This window comes from Herpailurus yagouaroundi, unplaced genomic scaffold, assembly GCF_014898765.1.
Source record: "Herpailurus yagouaroundi ecotype Mexico unplaced genomic scaffold, PumYag 197, whole genome shotgun sequence".
In the NCBI taxonomy this organism is placed as follows: Eukaryota; Metazoa; Chordata; class Mammalia; order Carnivora; family Felidae; genus Herpailurus; species Herpailurus yagouaroundi.
Window position 1 is genome coordinate 22,948,325 of NW_024412428.1, and position 23,748 is coordinate 22,972,072.

General features: G+C 37.7%; 1 long non-coding RNA gene across 1 annotated transcript in view; it reads left to right on the forward strand.

Moving 5' to 3' along the window:
- The first annotated feature begins 1,476 nt into the window (after nt 1-1,476).
- Nucleotides 1,477-23,748, forward strand: part of LOC121012962 (uncharacterized) — a 67,432-nt gene continuing 45,160 nt past the window's right edge. The window contains exons 1-2 of the long non-coding RNA XR_005782426.1: nt 1,477-1,632; nt 2,344-2,494. This is a non-coding gene — a long non-coding RNA (uncharacterized LOC121012962). The remainder of the gene's footprint in view (nt 1,633-2,343; nt 2,495-23,748) is intronic.

Genomic DNA, 23,748 nt, shown 5'->3' on the forward strand with positions numbered 1-23,748 from the left:
TTTCTGTTCCTGGAACTTGCCCACACCCTTCTGGGACCATAGAAAATTCTCCCTCGCCTGGGAAGCCCCTCGCGAGATGCTCCAGCTGGAAGGGACCTCTTTTTTTCTCGTGCTGAAATACCACTTCTTTCTGCCCCCTCTCTTAGTCACTTACCTCTTCCTCAGTATTTGTGCTTCTCTTGCTCAACACAAGTCATTTGTAAATTGTCTGAAGGGACTGTGTCTTACTCTTCTGTGTCCTTCCCCCAAATTCTCACCAAATGTCTTGTACATGGAAGACACTTGGTTGGTGTCTATTGAGTTGAATCAGCATGGTTTTAACTCACACAAATGTGGAGTTTTCATCTAGAACATAAAGGAAGCTTAGATTCCTGAACTGGAGAGAATGTTATGTGGGTGGAGCACACAGAGTGATTATTAGCATCAGGCAGGTGGGTCATTACAGAAATCAAAATAACTGCAAAAGAGAGAGCCTTAGGTCTGAAAAGGCCACCTCTGCAAGGAGGCTGCCTTACAGAAATGCTCTCAACCCCTATGGGGGTGCTTGGTAAACCTGTTACACTAGGGTGGGGGCAAAAACTGCCCTTCACTAAGCCTGTTTAAACTCAGATCAGTTTTGGGGGCCAAGTTCTGGGAAGCTTCTGAAGGGACTTTTAAGAAGATGTCAAAGGAGTGAATGTGATTAAATTTTCTTGAACTATGGGAGACCCTGGGAAAAAACACATTCCCTTTGCCTTAACTCCCTTGGATGAAACATCATGGTGGAGGAGAGTTTTGATCATTCCCAGAGGGCTTAGAATTCTAATCTGTGGTTAAATTAAGCAGCACTGGAGAGGAAAAAGAACTTACTTGGTAAAAACAATGAGCTTAAAAGGGACAAGCTGAGCTTGTGGTGCAGCATATGTCTTCAGCAATTAGATGAGCTCAGATCTCATCCTGATTCTTACCCACACTGCTGGCCTGAAGAAGGGGCTCAGTAATATCAAATATGCTAGTGGTGAACATTTCCTTTGATTTTCTCATGAGACATCAGAGATTTCAATATTTTCTTGTAATATGTGTTCATCATGTGCTATTTTAAAACCTGCCTTGAAAACAGGCTTTCAACCCTCAATCCTTTTTTTTTTTTTTTTTTTTTTTTTTTTAAGAGAGCAAGGATGTTCATGGCCCAGGTGGCTGCCACTGGAGTTTTGGCCACACTGGGGCAGGTGGGCTGAGTACTGAGATCCCCACCATTCCTCTGACAGGACAGAAGTCCTGGCTGGGTGACCTTTGAGCTTCTAGGACTTGGGAATGCTGATCAGAGTATGCAGTGTATGCACACAGTCACTCTGTGGCCCAGAAGGGTCATATCTAATTAAAAAAAATTCTTCAGTATATTCAACCCAATGAAGCATAGACGGAGTGTTTTCATGTGAAGGCAGTAGAGCTGCATTTCAGTGGCTTCCATTTTTTTTTTTTTCTTTTCAGAGTAGAGACAAAGGGAAAGGATTAAAGGAGGTTGGAAGACAGCTCTAATTGTATCTTATTCATGTGGTTGATGAACTTAACACACATCTCAATTCCGACATCAAAGAGGCCTGAGTCTTCTCCATCAAAGTGACAGTTCAGTTGGGAAAGCCATTATATCATGTAAGCACAATGAGTGAAATTGCGTTGGATGTTTTGTTTGCCCTTCCAGTTATACTCTCTTCCCTTTTCCATCATGCTTTGAGCCCCATGAATAAATCAGAAGGTTTCTTACCCTCTGGCTCCAGGTGGGGTTTGGGCAAAGGAAAGCACTAGCAAGAGATTGGAGGGAGGGAGGGCAATCAGGTTGAGGCATTCCTTGGCTTTTCTCCTGGTTATCATAGGTTATATGAGTTCTTTTACTTACGCGCACAGCTTCTGTTAAGTGATTGGTCCTCCTTTATAATTTTACTGATTTCTCAAGGTTTTGGTAATTGCCTCTTCCCCTGCTGGTCCAGTCCTAGGAGGAGATGACAGCTCTCTGGTGTTACTAGCCTCAGGGCTTTGCTATCCTTTCGTATCTCTTGACCCTGGCCAAATTTGTAAACAGTTACTTTATTAAGGGCCTCCCTGGGTGCCCTCACTAAATGTGTGGCTTATTTCCTGCCAGATGGAGGAGGCACCTTAGAAATGCAGCACAGGGTCACTTAACACAGCATGTGGGAATTCTGGAAGGTATTCTGGAGGAGGTGAGGCATGAAACAGTTAAGGGTTAACCAGGTGGAGGGGAATTTAGGCAGTTGGCCCTTAAGGGGCTAAGTTGGAAGCAGTTTGTAGTGGTTGAAACATTGTTCCTGAAGGCAAAGACATTACCTGTCTTGCTTATTGTTATAGACTCAGCTCCCTGAGGACCCAGGGCACATGGTTTATGATCAGTCATCGTTGCTGAATGAATGGAAGAATGGATGAAGTCAGGGAATTGCAAGAGAAGAGGCCAGAATATTGTTCTAGAGGATCCTGATCACAGGGACACTGTGAAGTCTTGGTAAGGAGCTGGGGTAAAGGGGGAGGGCCATATTTAAAAATGTGTAGGGGGTAGGCACCTGGGTGGCTTAGTTGGCTGAGCATCCAACTTTGGCTCAGGTCATGGTCTCATGGTTCATGAGTTCAAGCCGTGCATTGGGCTTGTTGCTGTCAGAGCAGAACCCACTTTGGATCCTCTGTCCCCTTCTCTCTGTGGTTCTCCCCTGCTTGTGCTCTCTTTCTCAAAAATAAACATTTAAAAAATATATGTAGGATGAACAAAATCAAAAGAACTTGATGAATACGTTGACGAGTAGAATAAAAGAAGATTCAAAGATGACAACCAATATGGATCTACATTATCTTTTTTTTAAATTTTTAAACATTTATTTATTTATTTTATGGTGAAACAGTTGCTTTTTTTAAATATGAAATTTATTGTCAAAATTGGTTTCCATACAACATCCAGTGCTCATCCCAACAGGTGACTTCCTCAATACCCATCACCCCACCCTCCCCTCCCTCCCACCCCCCCATCAACCCTCAGTTTGTTCTCAGTTTTTAAGAGTTTCTTATGTTTTGGCTCCCTCCCTCTCTAACCCTTTAATAAGCCATTTTCTCCTGTATTCATTTGAGGTCCTTTTGTGACCATTAATACTGACACCTTGGGAATTCCTGCTAACTGGAGATTTCAACCCTGAGGCAGATTATACCCTACATGTCTAGATAATCATTCAATCAAATGTCCTTGGGCCACCTGAGTTAAAGAGAGCAGTGCTCTGTAGTCTCTTAAGCCCAGGCTCTGGGAATTAGCACTAAGCTTATGTGAAGGAGGCCACATCTGCCCCACCAGACAGGCAGCTCTCTCTGAGGGGCTAGAACATTTCTTTTGAAAGATGGGCTATTCTTTTTTAAAATGCAAATACTTTAAGCAGGTTTCCAGATTTTTTTTTTCAACATGAGCTTTAAGTCTTCCTTTTACCAGTATTTATTGAGAGCCTACTGTGTGCCTGAGGGATAGATTTGGGGATTATAGAGACATGATCCTCGCTTTAAAGGGCTCATAGGACATTTCACCTGTAAAGACAAGACAGTATTCCCTCCCACACAGGATGTTCCTAAAAACCTCTGCGGAGAAGTGTCTGAAGTTTGGGATGCAAACTTTAACTCCTTCAAGAAAGAGCCGTGCATACTGAGATTCTCATGATTGCATAAAAGTGATATAGCCACAACTTTTAGGGGGGTGGGCAGTGTGGTGGGTCAGCCAGGGGTAGTTGGGAGGTGCACATGAAGAGGCACACCAGCTCAGCTTTCTGAGGTCAGGGACAACTGCTAAAATGAGGTTGCATCTGTGCATATAGTCTTAAAGGAATTTTAGGTCTGGGTGGAGAGCTGATGTTTCTGGAGATGATGTTTCTGTCCCAGCAAGTGGTGTATGCAGGGAGAACATTTAGGATTTACTCTCATAGCAACTTTGAAGTATATGATACAGTATCATCAATTATAGTAACCACACTTACATTGGATCCTCAGAACTTATTCATCTTATACCTGGAAGTTTATACCTTTTGACTAACATCTCCTTATTTCTCCCACCCCCCAAGTCCCTGACAACCACCACCCTACTGTTTCTCTGAGTTTGGCTTTTTTCGATTCTACATATAAGTGAGATGATACAGCATTTGTCTTTCTCTGTCTGACTTATTTCACTTAACATAATGCCCTCAAGGTCCACCCATGTTGTTACAAATGACAGGATTTTCTTCTTTCTCCTGGCTAAATAATATCCTATTGTAAATGTTTACCACATCTTCTTTATCCACTCATCAATCACTGGATGCTTAGGTGTTTCCTTGTATTGACTATTGTGAATAATGCTGCAATGAACATAGGGGTACAGATTTCTCTTCAAGATAGTGATTTCATTTTTTTTTTCAAATATATACCCAGAAGTAGAATTGCAGAAAAGAAAGTAATTATGTGAGGTGATGGATGTATTAATTAAGCTTATTGTGGTAATCATTTTGCAATATATATGTGTTAAATAGTATTGTACACCTTAAACTTATACCATGTTATATGCCAGCAATATCTCAATAAAGCTGGAAAGAAAAGAGTGAATTGTATGTGAATAGGTGAGTTTGTGAAGGTAGATAAATGGCAATATAGGAACTAAGCAGGAGTCAGATCACACATGCAGTTCCCTGCTATTCTCTTTCTATTAGCTAGTATTCCATTATGAAACAATACTTACTTACAGTAAACAAATCCAAATGATGCAGAAAGATATAAGGTGAAAAGTAAAAGTTCTTTATCTCCTAGTGCCACTGCCCAGAGGAATCAAAACCTTTGAGATATTCCATGTTTTCTTTCATTTTTCTCTGTGCATACCTCCCTGTGCATTCAATCTTTATTTTTACAATTTACACTGTGCCTGTTTCTGCAAACTGCTTTTTAAAAATAATTTATTTTTTTGGGGGCGCCTGGGTGGCGCAGTCGGTTAAGCGTCCGACTTCAGCCAGGTCACGATCTCGCGGTCGGTGAGTTCGAGCCCCGCGTCAGGCTCTGGGCTGATGGCTCGGAGCCTGGAGCCTGTTTCCGATGCTGTGTCTCCCTCTCTCTCTGCCCCTCCCCCGTTCATGCTCTGTTTCTCTCTGTCCCAAAAATAAATAAATTAAAAAAAAAACGTTGAAAAAAAAATAATTTATTTTTGATATAATTCCATTCCATTTCTACCTGACCTAATTATTGCATCTTACATAAGGAATCATCACAACTTATCAACCAAGTTAAATGATGGACCTTTTGTTGTTTCCCACTATTACAATTAATCCTGAAAGCAACTTCCTTACATCTTTGTGCAAATGTGTGTATTTGTGAAATAAATTCTTAAAAGTGGGATTGATAGCTGTCTATTGCCATGTTATTCTTCATAAATTGCACCATTTTTAGCTACACTTGTGGGGAGAATAGCATAGTACACAGAGTTGTATACCTGAAACTCATGTAACATTATGCTACAACAAAAGAATAAACTTTCTGACAGAATAGGTTCCTATTCAGTTTTAAGTTTTTTTTTTTTTCAACCTTTATTTATTTTTTGGGGGACAGAGAGAGACAGAGTATGAATGGGGGAGGGGCAGAGAGAGAGGGAGACACAGAATCGGAAACAGGCTCCAGGCTCTGAGCCATGAGCCCAGAGCCTGACGCGGGGCTCGAACTCACGGACCGCGAGATCGTGACCTGGCTGAAGTCGGACGCTTAACCGACTGCGCCCCCCAGGCGCCCCCCCTATTCAGTTTTAAATAAACATACTCATGTTTGTGAATACAAAAAAAGTTGCAACACTTCGTATTCACACTAATAAATGTGTGTTTGTTGAAAGGTGTCAAGAGGATGTGACCGCCTGTTGACCTATGAGCTACACCTGGGCTATCAGGCTGCTCACCTGTTCCCCATCCTTGGAATATACCTTCCACTTCGCTGGTTATTCCCACAGCCAGAGCCATTTTCAAGGACGCTTCTTTGAGAAAGCCACATGTTGTTGAGACCATCTGGGCTAAATTGTGACTGAACTCAGTGCAGGTCTCTATATAAACTTTTAAGATTCTGGAAGGCAGGTGTGGACATCTACTCATTTCCCAGCTGCCCAAGATAAGCCTGGTAAGTAAGTTCCCTTGCTTATTGAGATGGCCACCTTCCAGTCTGCAATGGCCTTTCTTCCATCTCTCCTCCTTGCTCTCTGGGCCAGGAACCAGGTCTCTTTTCACCAGGGGAACTCTCAAGGTTGTGAAGCAACAACGTCTGAGAGTGCCAGATACGAGATTTTGTTCAACTTGAAAAGCCTGGAAATTATCATATTTAATATTTCACCATATTGGATATAATTAGACTTTACTGTTGTCTAGCTGATATCTATTTTCACTTCTCTCCTCTGACTATATAATTTACTTAGATATTGGTAACTTCTTATGTATAAATTGCAAATCCCAGTTAGAATGAAAAGAAAGAAAATCTCATAGGTACTAATTAATAGCTTTCCCTTATTTGACCATTTAATTTCACTCCTAGTGTACTTCCTCCAGGACATTTCTACAGCTTCTGAAATGTGTTTTCTTTTTCTGCCTTAAGTAATGACTATTTAAAATTATTCTACATACTAAGTTTTTTCTTAGCCCATCCTTGCTGCTCTCTCTGGGTACTTAACCCTCCTTATTATTTCCTAATTTTTCCAAGGGTAATGTGGCACCTCAATTTCTGCTTATGTTGTAGTCAGGGAGGTAGAAAATAAGCAAAAAAGAATTCATATAATTTCAGATGGAGATAAGTCATGGAAAAACGAAGCAAGGGCAGATTACAGAGTGTTTGAATTAGAGAAGGGAGTGGAAGCCAATGTTCACAAATGAAGGTGAAGCAAGACCTCCTAGAAAAAGTGACTTTTGGGCAGACCCCAAATGGTAAATGAGAATAAGGCAGGAGGTGAACCAGGCAGATGGAAGAATGTGCAAATGCCCTGGGGTGGGAAGGAGCTTAGCATGTTTGAGTAGCAAGAAGCCAGCTTGGCAGGTGAGGGATGAACAAGGAAAAGGAAGGGAAGGCCATTAGGAGGAGTTTGGACTTGACTGGTTGGAAGGGAGACCGTTGGAAGGTGTTAAACTAGGGAATGACATGATCTGATTTATGTTTTTAAAAGGCCATTCTGGAGATACGTGCTCTACTGCCTCTTCCCCCAACTCTCCAACCCTCTTAGTCTCCAGCCCTCATAGTCTCAAGATCTTCTCCCTTTGTAAAAATAGCCCTTTTTTTTTTTTTTTTAAACCACTTGGCATTGTGAAGTTACCAAACAGAACAAAGCAAGGATTAAACTGCTTTATGTGTGGCTTTATATGTGGCCCTTGATCTCTCCTCTGAGTCCTTCAATTCATTTCATCAGAAATAGTTCAATTATATCAAGTCACTGGGTGCTAGCTGAAGGATCTGGAGATAGATCTGTCAAAAGATTAGATGCCATTTAAAAACAATCATTGTTGTTTTATAATACGTCCAAGTACAGATCTGGGTTGCTTTAGGTGCATCCTTTAACTTATTTAACTTGTTAGAGATGCCTGAAATGTTCCATTTCCATGGAAGTTTAAAAGGAAAGCAATTTAACATAAATCCTTTCCTTTTTCCTCTGACTCTAATTTTTATTAAAGTTCTCTTTGTGTAAAAACATTGCCTATAAAAGTCAACTTGAATGTGAATTACAATTAGAGATACAGCCTCTGAGGTTGCCAAAAGAGGTTCTTCACAGATCCATTAACATTTCCCCAGTTCTCTGTTGGATGATGTAGATTCAGCTCCAGGACAGCTTTTGGCTACTTCTCCATTTAGCCTCGGCACATTGGCTGATGTCTATCAAGCTAATTGCTGGCTAATTCTATAATAGATGCGTCCCAGGTGTTTTCTGCCATCTCTTGAAGCTTGTACTCTGTTTCCTTCTGCACTTGGACTCCTACTTACATCTTTACTGACTTGCATAATGCATAAGTATCTAATCTCTCAGAAAGCTAAGACTCTCTCCTTGTTGTAAGCCCTGGATTAAAAAAATCCTTGCTGACTACCGGGAGTAGTTTAGGAATTCTGATTAACAGCAAAAATCAAGTCTGAATGACTTGATTATTTGAAACTCAAATCTGGGACTGTGACACACAATAGCCAAATCATACAGTGCAAACAGAAAGGGAGTTGGCTGGGGTAGGTGGTGGGGAGTATTGGGGGGTGATAGTGAAAGGAAGGTGTCAAAGAAGAGTGATAGGCAGTGCCCACACAACTGTGCTGTCTGCTGTCTCATGTACTACTTGCTAATACAACAGCAGTGAGTGGACCTACAGCTTTAAGAGGATGCCAGCTATCCCTCCATGTTGCTTTTACTCTAGAAGCTAGAAGTTTGGAATCTAATGTTTTCTAGAACCTCAGATGATAGACTCTTTGGCATCCTGGGTGGAATTTTTGTTATCAGTCTTTGAAGCCACAGCTTTTATCTATGATCTGTTATGGAAAGTTTGTTTGAGTAGTACCTTCCTAAAGACACCCATCCTGAACCATTGTATTTAAAATTGCAACACTCGAGACTCCCTATACCTTGTTGTTATTTCCTTTTTCCTGCATCTGTCACCTTCTAATATACTATGCTGTTTATTCTGTTCATAGTCTTTTTCTTTTTCCTCTGCTAGAATATAAGCCTCAAGACTACAGGGATATTTGTTTTAGTGATTCACATATCCCAAGCACTTACTTAGAACAATGCCTGGAACATAGTAGGTGCTTAATAAGTATTCCTTGAGTGAATGAATGATGTTTCAAAATAATAATAGGTAGTAAATATCAGCTCAAGATTCTTTCTTATTTTGGGGATCTGATTAATTCAGCTGTTCAACCAATCTTCATTTGTGAACACTTGCATAATGTAATGTACTGTATCTACATCTATCATAACTTTTAGTATAATTTCCTTACGTACCATGTATATTTCAGTCTTAGGCTCAGACTATCAAAAGCCATTAAACTAGCTATTACCTTCTTGATAGACAAATTGATCTAATATAGTGTGATCCCTACAATTAAGTATATAATATCTTAAGATCTTTTCATTGTATACCACTTTTACTTTTATGTGAACATCCCCTCTCCTTCAATTTATCATAGTGTCTCTGGTGGGAGAGTCTGCCCTGTGTGAATGGAGGTCTCAGCCCTTGAATTCCCCCGCGAAAACATTTATGTGACTGTCCATGCTGGAGTAAAGACAGCCAGAAGGAAAGTAGTAAGCACAAAGGAGTTTATTAAAGCAAAAGTACACTCTCAAGGTGGGAGAGGGGCAGGGTGCTTGAGGTGGCTCCAGGGTTGTTTTGGTATTGGATATTTTTTGCACCTCTTTGAGCTTGGAGGAGCTGTGGCTACAGTGGGGTGGTCTCTACTGGAGGCTGATTCTAATAATTTGGGGCAAGTCCTTTAACAGGTTGGGGAGTTTTTGACCCTTTACAAGGTTGTACCAGAACCATCATGGAAACCTTTCTCTATCAGGTGGGGCTGTCCCGCTGAGCAAATGCAATACAATGAGTCTAGGGGTTACCCTGGGGCAGAGGTGGAAGAGGAAAGCTCATGCTCCACACCTGGGGCTCTTGATCTTTCAGCCCCAAGGTCTTGGAAGCCACTGGGTCGGAATGTTGTGCCCCCAGGCTTCTAATGTACTTTATTTCTTACCATCCTTGCCCCCGTTTATGTCCCTATCATTCCCCTTTAAGGATTTGGGACTCTACCTCCGGCATTCCTTCCACTGCTGACATCTAGTTTCTACCTAACATCAGCTAGGTACTTGATTACTAACTAAAAAGTGCCATAGGAATTTCAGTCTTATGGTGCTTGTAATGATTTTAAAATGTAATTGGATAATAGTTTTGTTATTGGTGGTGATAGCACCTCGGGATTTATTCTCATGAGATGTAAGTTGCACACTGGCCTGCTGCAAATGTTTCCTCCCAGCTGTGCTCCCTGCCCCCAGGTCTTTCCCCCTTGACTCTATCCTCTACAACTGCATCAGACTTTCTTCCCTAAAGCCCAGCTGTGACCATCCACGCTAATCTCAGAAACTTTCAATAGTCCCCCGTGTCTATGCAATTAAGCCCCAATTCTTTAGCATCTTATTGAAAGTTCTCTTTAATGACCTCAAATCACCTTCACAGGCTTACTTCACTGTCTATTTTCATATTCCTACATAATCAGGAGAGTCATTGCTTCCCCTTGTGCTCTAGGCATTGTGATTCCTGAACTTGTCTCATGCTGATTCCTCTGACCAGGAATGCCCCACAGCCTGGGTTCTGTCAAATTCTTGTCATCTTTTAGACCTCGGTGAAAGGCCACCTCCTTTATGGAATTTTTTTTAATTCCCATAATTGGTTGTGCTTCTCCTCTCTTTGAAGTACTGTAACTTAAAAAAAAATCACGATGTATAGATTCTAGTTCTTTTTTAAAACTTTCTTTCGTTGTGGTAAGAACTTTCTTTTTCCAGTTTTACCAAGGAATAAAATTGACAAATAAAATTGTAATATATTTGAAGTATATAGTGTGATGATTTGATATACATATGTATTTTGAAAAGATTCCCACATATAAGAGATACCATGCAGTATTTGTCTTTCTCCGTCGGGTTATTTTACTTTGCGTAATACCTTCTAGATTCATCCATTTGTCACACATGGCAGGATTTCCTTCTTTTTAAAGATCAAATAATATTTTATTGTGTATATATGCCACATTTTCTTTATCCATTCATCTGTTGACAGACATTTAGGTTGTTTCCATATCTTTGCTATTGTGAATAATGTTGCGAAGAGCATGAACATGGGAGGGCAGGAATCTCTCTGAGCTCCTGATTTCAATTTCTTTAGTTATGTATATCCCAAAAGTAGGATTGCTAGATCATATGGTAGCACTATTTTTAATTTCTTGAGGAAATTTCATAATGTTCATAATGATTGTACACTTTACATTCCCACCAACAGTATAGAAGAATTCCCTTTTCTTCACATCCTTACCAGCACTGGTTATCTCTTGTCATTTTGATAATAGCCTTTCCAGTGGGTATGAAATAATATCTCATTGTGGTTTCAGTTTGCATTTTCCTGATGATTAATGATTTTGAGCATCTTTCCATTTACCCATTGGCCACTTTATTTCTTTTCGGGAAAATATTTATTCGGGTCTTTTGCCCATGTTAAAACTCTTTGCTATTGTGTTATAGGAGTTTCGTGTATATTTTGGATATTAGATATGTAGTTTGCAAATATTTTCTTTCATTCTGTGGGTTGGCTTTTCATTTTGCTGATGGTTTCCTTTGCTACACAGAAGATTTTTGATTGGATGTAGCCCTCTTGTTTATTTTTGCTTTTGGTTTCGTTTTTGATGTTAAATCCAAAAATTATTGCTCAGACCAATGTCAAGGAGCTCATCCCCTATGTTTTCTTGTAGGAGTTTTATAGTTTCAGGTCTTATTTTCAAGTCTTTAATTCATTTTTGTGTATGGTATAAGATAGTGGTGCAGTTTATTTCTTTTGCATGTGGATATACAATTTTCTGAGCATCATTTATTGAAGAGGCTGCTCTTTCCCCATTGTATTTTCTTGGATACTTTGTCCAAAATTAATTGACCATATAAGGCATGAGTTTGTCATGGATTCTCGGTTCTCTTCCACTGATTTATGTGTCTGTTTGTATGCCCATCTATATTGTTTGGATTACGATAGTTTTGTAATACAGTTTGAAATCAGGAAGTGTGATGTCTCAGGCTTTGTTTCCTTTCTTAAGATTGTTTTGGCCATTTTGGGTCCTAGTGATTCCAAATTTTAGGATGTTTTTCTACTCTATGAAAAATACATGGAATTTTGATAAGGGATTGCTTTGAATCTGTAGATTACTTGTGTAGTATGGACAGTTTTACAACATTACTTCTTCTAATCCATGAAAACAGAATATCTTTCCATTTATTTATATCTTCAATTTTTTTATCAATATTTTATAGTTTTCAGTGTACAGAACTTTCCATTCCTTGGTTAAGTATTTTATTCTTTTTGATGTTACTATAAATGGGATTGTTTTCTTAATTTTTCTTTTTGATAGCTTATTGTTAGTATTTAGAAATATACCTGAACTTTGTGTATTGATTTAGTTTCCTGCAGCTTTATAAAATTCATTTATTTGTTCTAACAGTATTTTTGGTGGAATCTTTAGATTTTCTGTGTATTAGATGATGCCATTTGTAATTTCTTTCTTTCCTTTTTTTCCCCCCTAATTGCTATGGCTACCAATTCCAATTGCTATGCTATGTTCAGTGGAAGTCGTGAGAGTGGGCATTCTTGTTGTCCCTGTTCTTAGAGGAAGAACTTTTAGGTTTTTACCATTGAAAAGCTCACTATGATGTTAAGAGTGGGCTGGTAATATATGAATTTTATTATTTTGAAATACATTCCTTCTATTCCCAATTTGTTGAGAATTTTTATCATAAAAAGGATGTTGATTTCTTTCAAATGCTTTTTCTTCATGTATTGAGATGATCATATGATTTTTATCCTTCATTTTGTTAATGTGGTGTCTCACATGGATTAATTTGCATATGTTGAAGTATCCTTGTACCGTAGGAGTAAATCCCACTTGATCATGATGTATGATCTTTTTAATGTATTGTTGAATCCAGTTTGCTTATATATATATATATATTTTAAATGTTTATGTATTTTTGAGAGAGACAGCATGAGCAGGGAATGGGCAGAGAGAAAGAGGGACACAGAGAATCCCAACAGGATCCACACTGTCAGTGCAGAGGCTGATGCGAGGCCCAAACATATGAATCATGAGATCGTGACCCAAGGTGAAACCAAGAGTTGAACGCTTAACTGACTGAGCCACCCAGGCACCCCAGTTTGCTTATATTTTGTTTAGGAGTTTTGCCTCTGTAGTTTTTTCTTTTTTCTAGTGTCCTTGTCTGATTTTGGAATCAGGGTAAAGCTGTCTCTTAAAATAGTTTGTAAGTTTTCTCTCTTCAGTTTTTTTAAAGAGTTAGAGAAGGACTGGTATTCTCCTTTAAATATTTGGTAGAATTCATCAGTGAAGCCTCTGGTCCTGGTGAGGATACAAAATCTTTTGTTTATTGGTAAGGTTTTGATTAGTGGTTCAATCTCCTTAATTATAATTGGTCTATCCCATTTTTCTATTTCTTCATGATTCAATTTTGGTCGGTTGTATGTTTCTAGGAATTTCTGGTTTCTTCTAGGTTGTCTAATTTGTTGGCATATAAATGCATATAGTAATTTCTTATGATCCTTAGTATTTCTGTGTTAACCATTGTAATGTCACCTCTTTCATTTCCAGTTTTGGTCTTCTCTCTCTGTTTTTTTTCTAGTTTTTATAGAGAAAATTTTTCTTAAAAAATATTCACTCAATATCAGAAATTGATCTTTTCTATTTTTTTCTAGTCTATTTTATTTATATTTGCTCTGCTTTGCTATTTTCTTCCTTCTATTAACATTCTTCTACTTTTTCTAGTTTATTGAAGTGTAATATCAGGTTGTTGATTTGAGATCTTTCTTTTTTTATAATGTAGGTGCTTATTGCCATAAACTTCCCTGGTAGAACTGCTTTCAGTGCATCCCATTAGTTTTGGTTTGTTGTGTTTCCATTTTCATTTGTCTCAAGATTTTTGGATTCCATTTTGATTTTTTCTCTAGCCCATTGGTCTGGCCTGGCAGCTAATATTTGTTCTCAGCCACATTTTACCTTTTACCATGCTTGGAGGAGATAGGGCTATCAAGTTTTCTTATTCTCTACAAACTTCGTGTCCTTGTCACCTACTTTTTGACATTTTTGTGATCTAGGCAGCTAGAATATAAGTTTTCTTGACCCCTTGCAGACTGCAATCTCATCTCAATCAGAATTGTCAAGTGGGTTGCTGAAAGCCACTCTTTAGACTGATTGGAGAATAGAGCCCTACCTGGCTGCAGACAACTCTTTGCTGGGTATTTCCCAAACCTAGGACATTTCCTGCTTGAGTACATGGCTGAATCACAGAATATGCTCAGTCTGACCTCAGCATCTTTCACTTGTATGAAGTTGGAACCAATTATCAGAAAGAAATATTCTCTATTGAGTTTAGGAATTTTCAATTACTGAAGTTTCCTTTTAGAACAGAAATGTACTTTTTATTGTGCCAGACTACATGATTTTTTTTTTATCTTTGAATGAACGCATGGTTATTTTTTGTTTTTTTTTTGAAGCCTGACTCTTGGAAAGCAGTCTTATACTAATATTTATTTAAACATGGCAGACTATGGGTCAGAAAATCTAAGAGGTAATTTGAAATGCACTTTGGAGTATGTTATATTCAAATCTTCCAGGAGATCAATATGTTTCACTAAACTAGATACACAAAATTTTATATATTCCTTAATACATGAACAATGATTTTTACCAATAACATTTATAGTATCGTGGAGCTAACTCATCAAAGATAATTCTCTACAAGTGCTGCCAAAAATCAGAGCTGATCTTGGCATGAATCCAATGCTTCTGGGTCTGAAGTCTTAGGTCTCCAGGCATGGGGAATTTGGCCTTCTATCATCAGGACAACAAGAGAATTTCCTACATTTTGCCTAAAATGAAACTCAACCAATTTTTCTCCCATTTAGCACTTTAGTTACTTACCTCTAGTTATTTTTCACTGATAGGCAAGAAACTACTTTTATCAAAGAACATAGAAATGCATTTCATCTCTTTCTTTTTTAATGTTTATTTCTTTTTGAGAGAGAGCGAGGAGGGGAGGGGGAGAGAGAGAGGGAGACAGAAGATCTGAAGTGGGCTTTTTGCACTGACACCAGAAAGCCCCATGTGGGGCTCGATCTCATAAACTGCACAATCAAGACTTGAGTCAAAATCAGAAGCTTAACCAACTGAGCCACTTAGGTGCCCCTCAATTCATTTCTTGAATGCCTGTTTTTTGCGGGTACTGTGTGTCACGGGAATTTTTAAAATGAGTAAACTGTGGTCTCTGCTCTTTAAGGAATGGCAATTCAGTAGTAGGGACAGGTAAGGCATAAATAGCTAGAATACAAGGTAGCTCTAATCAGTGCTATAATTAGGATGTTGTGCAAATACCAGAGTATGAGAGATTAATGGTTTTAGAATACGAAAGACTTCCTTCTCCTATTTTCTTCTAGAAACTTCCTTAGGCTAACACTTTTGGCCTCTCTCCCCACTAAGTGAGGAGAAGTGATGTTGTTCAGATCTACTCTCCAATCTATCAGTTTCAGTGGTAGAGGCCTCTGGCCTTGTAAGCAAAGACTGTGTTTGTCTATGTTTGCCTTAGTGAGAAGCTTAATTCTGGCATTTAATAGGCCTCTTTGCCTTTTGTACCTTGCTCTTCAACAATGGTAATAAATTATTGATAATATTGCCAGAGATCAGAATGTGTGGTATAAAAACACATATAAACACTTTTATCAAAACAATTTAATTGTAGAGATATGCTAAGTTACTTCTCATTTTATTGATCAGTTACTTGAAAAATTCTGCACTATGTTAGTTTTTTGCTGATGCAATGTAGTATAATGAACAATTCCAAAATTTCGTGGCTTATGATAACAAATATTGATTCACTGCTTATAAGTCTAATAGTGGGCTGGCCATGGCTCTCCTGGGCTTTGCTAAGCTTGATGTGTCTTTCATTCTGGGATCTTCTCTGGCATGAGTTATTCTCATGGTGGAGGACAGGAATGCAAAAGGGGCAAACTGAAGCTTGTAATACCTCTTACAGTCTCTGCTAACAGCTGGCATATTGTCATCTCTGTTCACACTTGATTGGTTAAGGCAAGTCAAATGACCAACTCCAAAGCCAATGGGGCAAGGACATCTACTGTATTCACAGTGAACCATGACAAAGATGAGGACAGAATAAAGGGTTGTGATATAATTTCCCATATGTACTTCTGGGTTTCAGTTAGTTTCTTGTATATAGAATCTTTAGCTACTTCATGCTATTTGCATCATCTAACTTATTTATTCCATCTGTCTTTGATAAAACTCTGAAGACATTCACAATTGTTTAGTCTTCTGCCATAGAGTATCATTTGGGTGAATATTTTAATGTAAGTTAGTAAATATTACTAAATATTTAATGTGAATTATTTTAATATTCATAAAACTTTGGAAGAGCCTGTGAGGTTGGACAAATTCTTTACTACCAGAAAATGTTTTAATTCTTAATATTCTTAGATGAACTGGGGTCATAATTACTGTTCTGTTTGTGGTGGGCAGACTATAGGGTGCCTCCATGATCCCTGCTTCCTTGTTCTCTGATTCTTGTGGTCTCCTTTTCTTGAGTGTTAGTAGAGCTTGTGACTTGCTTGTAACAAATAGAATATGACAAATGTGATAAGACATATGTGATTATATGTAAATGATTATATAATATTGTAAACCCTGTCCTGCAAGGATATTCTCTCCTGCTGGCTTTGAGGAAAGGTATGACTATGTTGTGAAGGCAGAGATCTGAGAGTGACTTCCATCCAATGGTTAGCAAGAAAGTGAGGTTCTCAGTCCAACAACTTAATAAAACCAAACGCTGGTAACAACTATGTGGGCTTGGAAATCGATCCTTCCAGTTGGGACTCAGATTAGACTGCAGCCCCCACTGATATTTAGGTTGGAACCTTGTGAAATCATGAGTCACAGGACCCAACTAGGCCCATACTCTTGGTCCACAGAAACTGAGATAATAAGTGTGTATATTTCATGTATTGTTAAACATTATTAGAAAACTTTTTAATCCATTATCCATTTTGGAGTATCAAGGATAAAATGTCTTTGTTAATTGTGTTACCTGCTAATTTTATTTGTTTCATTTTGGTTTCCTACTTTGTTACAATTGGTTTTGTGTATTAACATCAAGAATTTTGGGTGGTAAATTCTGTGTAAGCAGATTTTCTTAAATTCCCTTCATCTCATACATACTTTTATGTTTACAGAAAATTAAAAATACATACTTTTAAATTAATATTTAGTAAACCTCTACAATGTATTTGGCACAATCCTATGTGATGGGGCTACAAAGCAAGAGACACAGAAATGGTTCCTGCCTTCATAAAGTTTATGTTTTATTGGAAGAATCAGATAATAACAATGAAATACAGTTTTGAAATTACACACTTGAATAACTGCATGAAGAAAATAAATAAGTTGTTGCTATCTAGGAGTAACTAGATCTTTTCTAGCAAAGTCTTTTGAGGAGTTAGCATTTAAACTGAGATTTAAAAGATGAGAAGCAGGGCGCCTGAGTAGCTCAGTCAGTTGGGTGTCCAGCTTCGGCTCAGGGTATGATCTTGTGGTTTGTGAATTCCAGGCACACGTGGGGCTCTGTGCTGACAGCTCAGAGCCTGGAGCCTACTTCGGATTCTGTGTCTCCTTCTCTCTCTGCCCCTCCCCCACTTGTGCTCTGTCTTTCCCTATCAAAAATAAATAGGGGCGCCTGGGTGGCGCAGTCGGTTAAGCGTCCAACTTCAGCCAGGTCACGATCTCGCGGTCCGTGAGTTCGAGCCCCGCGTCAGGCTCTGGGCTGATGGCTCAGAGCCTGGAGCCTGTTTCCGATTCTGTGTCTCCCTCTCTCCCTGCCCCTCCCCCGTTCATGCTCTGTCTCTCTCTGTCCCAAAAATAAATATACATTGAAAAAAAAATTAAAAAAAAATAAATAAATGTAAAAAAAATTTAAAAAAGAAATGAGAAGGTGAGGGGCAACTGGGTGGCTCACTTGGTTATGACTCTTGATCCCAGTTCAGGTCTTGATCTTGGGGTTGTGAGTTCAAGCCCTGTGTTGGGCTCTGTGCTAGGCATGAAGGTTATGTAAAGAGATAGGTAGATGAGAATGTGCAAATTTAATCTCATCACTTTAGAACTGGATGAGTTCTGTTGGTGCAGAATTTTGTTTGCTTTTGTGTGTGTGTGTGTGTGTGTGTGTGTGTGTGTGTGTGTGTGTAGAGAAAATATGGGTTGGATAGGAATTGGGTTCAGAAATGAATGCAAACAAAAATATCTTGGATTTCAAGAGACTGAAAGAAAATATAATTAACAAAAAGTGTATATAATCTTGTGATAACTTGGATAGGAATTGTATGGTATAATACTATGTCAACAATTCTTAGGTTAAGAAAAAAGATACTTAAAAATAATAGAGACATTGAGTCCCATCTAGTACATGTTGGCCATATACATACTTACTTATGAGAGCAGAGTCAAGACATTTCTGAAACTGCTTTGTATAACTATCTCCCTCTGCATCTCTTCCTTTTTTTTCTGCAATTGTTCTGCTGGCTTTTATTAAGCCATAGATATTTCACCCCACTGTGAATCTAAATCTTTTGCTTCGGTTACTTCTACACACCTGCACTGAATTTTAGAACAGAGGCCAGTATACATTCTGGGAACACCACGAAGAAAATAAAATTTTCTCTTACTTTGGCTTGAACTTTTTTTTTCCAGTCAGTTTCCAGAGTGTTTGTTTATCAGGCATTTTCTCTTGATGGCAAAAGCCTGTCTCCCAAAAGCATGTTTGGAACTGAAAGTGCATTTGTCTTGAAAGGCTGGCGCCATCTTAAGTGTAAATGTGTGCTTTGTGAACATTAGTAGTTGTTGAGAAAGACAAATAATGGAGATTGTGTGTATGAGTTCTCTGTGTCTGTATGTGGGAGAGGGAGAGGGAAGTGGGGAGGAAGATTAGAAGGGAGTCAGGAGGAAGAAGCAGAAGAGAAGTAAGGAGAGAAAAAGGACATCGTTTGAGACAGTTGATAAACAGAAATCAGTTTGACCTGAAGCAGGTACCAGAGTTACAAAGACCATCACCATAGAACTACATTTACTGATGAGACAGGAAATGATGGGAAAACGGGACCACTTAAAGAAATCCTGTCAGATAGACAGGAAGGTACCAGAAAAGAAAACCAGGAACGATATAGTCCTCCTTTTCTGGGCTATGTTCTAGAAAAAAGTGGCTAACTCAAGTTCCTTGTGACAATGGGTTTAATGATTCAGGAGCCAAATTTTTCAGGACTAGGATCTAGATAAGCAGCTAGATACCTGGAGTGTTGTTTCATTTTTCTTTTTAGTTAAGTTTTTAATTTTAATTCCAGTATAGTTAGCATATGGTGTTATATTAGTTTCAGGTGTATGACATAGTCAATAACAATTCTATACATTTCTCAGTGCTCCTCATGATAAGGATACTCTTAATCCCCTTCATCTATTTCACCCATCTCCCCACCCACCTCACCTCTGGTATGCTTTATTTTAAACAAGTACCCTTACTTAAGGTTTTTTGTTTTCAACAAGATCAATTTTTACTTGAAGCATACTTCAGAATACATGATTCTAAAAGATACATTTAAAATATTCCATCCAAGAAAGATGGAATACACACTTTCTTCTAGAACACATGGAAGAATCCCCTGCTTAACTCACATAATAAGAAACATAACAAATAGTACAAATTTAAGAAGATTGAAATCAAATCATTCTAATCACAATGGCACACAACTAAAGATCAACAATAAAACAAAGCCGGAAAATTTACAGTATAAATATTAAATATTTAACATATTAATATTAAACATCACACTACTACATAAGCAATGGGCCAAATAAATCAAATGGAAAATCAGAATAGGTCTCAAAAGAAAAACACAATATTCCAAAACCTATGGGATGTAGCAAAAGCAGATGTTAGAGTGAAATTTATCATATAAATGCTTGTATTAAGTTGTTTATTTGAACTTTTTTCCTAACATTATAACACAAGGAACTAGAAAAAGAAGAAACTTAGCTGAAATTTAGCAGAGGAAGGAAATAAAAGAAAATTCAGAAATAAAATAGAGATCAGAATAAACAAATACATAACATTGAACATAGTGACCAGTTTTTCCAAAAAAAATAAGCAAAATTGGCAATGCTTTAATTACATTAAAAAAAGGAACAGAGAAGCCTCAAAAACCAAAATGAGAAATGGAAGACAATCATCAGATAAACACAATGTGATAACAAGTTACTATAAACAATTATATACTAATAAATCAGATAACTTAGAAAAAAACCAGACAATTCCTAAAAATGCATAAGTTGCCATGAATATTTAATCCAAGAAATAGCAAATCTTCTTAGACAATAACAAGAATGAAATTTGAGTTAGGAATCAAAAATCTCCCAGCACAGAGAAGCCCATGACCACATGGTTTCACTGGTGAATACTACAAAACATTTAAAAAAGTAATTAAGAACAAACTTTATCAAAATCTTACAAATAATGAAATAGAGGGAACACATTCAAAATCATTCCCTGAAGCTGGTAGTACCCAGATACCAAAACAGGAAAAAAAATAGAACAAAAAAGTCTAGTTTGTCCAGTATAAATATTGCTACTCGACTTTCTTTTGACATAGGAAAGCAGAATTGCTTGGGAAATGATCCCCACAGATATTTATTTTCCTAGTACCAGAGAAGTTGAACACTTGAGGCTACCAGCAGGAGGTGCAAGAATGGAATTAGAAATGGAGTATACTAGAAGCCTGATTAATATGCTAAAGGATGTTAATGCAGTCAAAAAGTGACTCTGTCTATAAACTTGTAGTGATTTCAGAAGAAGTGAAAGCACAAGGCAATAGTCCTAATATCCTGCTTGGTTTTGGCAAAAGAAGACAGCTTATTACCGCTAGATCTCTTGGGGGACATCTATTCATTATGCTACTTTTCTGACCCCCACTCCTTATGTCACATACATCATTTTCAGCCCTCTTTCTTGAACATTTGCCATGGTAGTTGTTTAAACTCTCTCTCTCTTCTTTTACTTGCTTTTTAAGACACTCCACTTCTAACCTTTCAAACATTTCTTCTTTAACTCACTATGCTATTGGAGCTTTAAGAACCAAACATATATTAGATATTGTTACTTAATTCAACCATAATTTATCGAACACCCTGGTACTAGATATTGTGCTAAGTGTGGGGATGAAGAGATAAGGAAGCTGACACTGCTTCTTGAGATGCCATCATACCAGCAGGTTAGGATAGATTTTCATTAAACAAGCAGACACTACACAGCATATGCATTCTGATGGAGGTGGGTACAACAGACAATTCTGGGGATGTCCAGAGTGCTTAACAGGTGGTTACATTTGAGGTGGTCTTGAAAGATGGCTAGGAGCTCACTAAGTGAAAGGAGATGTGGGAAGGGCAGAGGAGGGCTTTCAGGACGAAGAGAATGAAGTAAACAGCCTGGTAGGTCTCAGAATTGGATGGAAGGGTAAAGCTGAAACCTGCGCAGTAGGTTTAGGGGAGTGGTGAGGGATATGAATTAAAAGGTAGAGAGGAGCCAGTTCCTGGAGGTTTGGTATGCTGGGTGAGGTAATAGTATGGATGTTATCCTATAGCTGACAAGGAGCCATTCAACGATCCAGGAAAGAAGTACTATGATCAAGATTTTACTTTAAAGATGAAATTATAATAGCTGTGCCAAGGACTGATTTAAAGACAGGTTAGATAGATGAAGGAGACACATTAGTAAGCTATTGCAATTGTTGATGTGAGACATGAAGTGGCTCTGAACCAGGTGGGGGTGGTGGGGATGGACTACTGGCTTAGATATTTGAGAGGCAGAAAAATAGTATTCAGCAACTGGTTGGATACTAGGGGTAAAGAAGAAAGGAGACTATGATTCAGGAGGAGAAAAGATGTTTGGGTGAAGAAAAAGAGTTAAGTTTTGGATATGTGCTTGAGGGGTCATAGGACACCTAGATGGAGTTAATGGAAGTCAGTTTCATTACAATAGAGGGTGAAGCTCTTGAAGAAAATGAGACTGCCTGGGACATTATAAAGAGAGAAAAGATCCTTGAGAATACCAGTAATTGAAAAACAGGGAAAGGAAGAAGGTAAGTCAGCCAAGAGTAAGAGAGCTGTCAGAAAGGTAGGAGAACCTCTTGCCAGTGCAAAATGCCTCTAATCCTGTGGGTTGAAACTGATAGAATTAATTACCTCTGCAAATGAATCACCATTCAAATCAGGAGTATTCACAAATTCAGAGTATTTTTGGTGCTCAAAAATAATGGTACTATATAAATGGTTGTCTTAAACGGAGTGTGTGAAAAGACTCTTCAATAGATCTGGGGGCTTAATGAAACTTACAATAATGTAGGAAGCCAATTTAATCCAGAATGTAAAGGAGTGAATTCAAAAAGCTTCAGTATGAAGGAGACTTTCTTTGAGCAGTTCATTTGGAAAATACATGATTTCTCTTACATTTGTCCTTTTACCTTAAATTTCTTTTTCTCTAAGTTTAGTTCAAGAAGAGATTGATATTCAAAATTAGATTTATGCAAGGGACATTTTAGAGAATTGTAGCTGGAACATCTGTATATATCAGATACAGTTGTGGCCAGTGCTTTTATTCTTCTTTCATTAAAAAAAATATCTTGGCTATCTTTCCATATCAGTACACAAAGAGCTTCCTTCTTTTTTTAAAAATTGCTGTGAAGTATTCTACTGAATGGATGTAAGTAAGATAATAGCTGACTTCATATTGCTGGAAATTTAGGTAATTTTTAATCTTTTCCACTACAAACAGTGCTGCAATGAATAACCATATACATGTGTCATTTTTACAATCTGTTGATCTATCTGTATGATAAATTCCTAAAAGAGGAATTGCTACATCAAATATGCACATTTGTAATTTTAATAGATCTTGCCAAATTGCTTCTATATGAGTTGTTCCAAACAGCATTTTCACCAGCAATATGGAAGAGTAGTTCATCTTTTTGCCACTGCTTTGCCAACAAAGCTGCGTCCAAATTTTCAAAATGCTGCCAATTGCATAAATTAAAAACACAGTATATTTTAATTTGCATTGTTGTTATGAATGTGATTGAAGGCATTTCCTATATTTAGTATATACAGGTCCTTGTCTGTGGACTATTTATTCATTTCTTTTGCCTTTTCTGTTTTTTATTGGTAGGAATTCATTATGTATTAATTAAACTGATACATAAATTTCCCAAAGTTATCTTTTGTCTTTTGCCTTTGCTTATGGTGTTTTTGCTTTGCAGAAAATTTTAACTTAAAAGTAGTCAAATTTATCGGTTATTTAAAATTGGTTTTAAAAAAATTTGTTTTTAAATTTTGTAAGGTATAAAAGTTATAAAGGTCTCTGTTATTCAGAAGTTGTACAAAATATTCTCCTGTTTTCCCTGTAATACCATGGTTTTGTTTGTTTTTTAATTTTCAAAGGTATTTGGAAATTTTGCTGATATAAAGTTGGAATCCCTGGGTAGACAATTAGCTTAGACCAGAAAAATAAGTAATTGAGAATGAGAAACTTGAAGATGTTCTTTTATCCTAAAATACTAGAATTATTATAAAAATTTTTGGAGTGGAAGGTGGCTGCCATGATCTCAACACTCCAAAATACTAGAAGCAATTTCATTTCTATTCTTTTTTGTTTATTTCAGCCATGTATTAAATAGAACTTAGGTAAAGAAATATTCTTTCTTTACATTAGCTTGGAGGCAGACACAAAGAGTTCTGACCAGTGGTAGGTATGGAATGGAAGAACAGAAAGTTAAAGAGCCTTAAAGTATTGTGAGGCGTGGACCAGACTTTTGAGGACAAAAGACACAATAGCATTTTATTTATTTATTTATTTATTTATTTATTTATTTA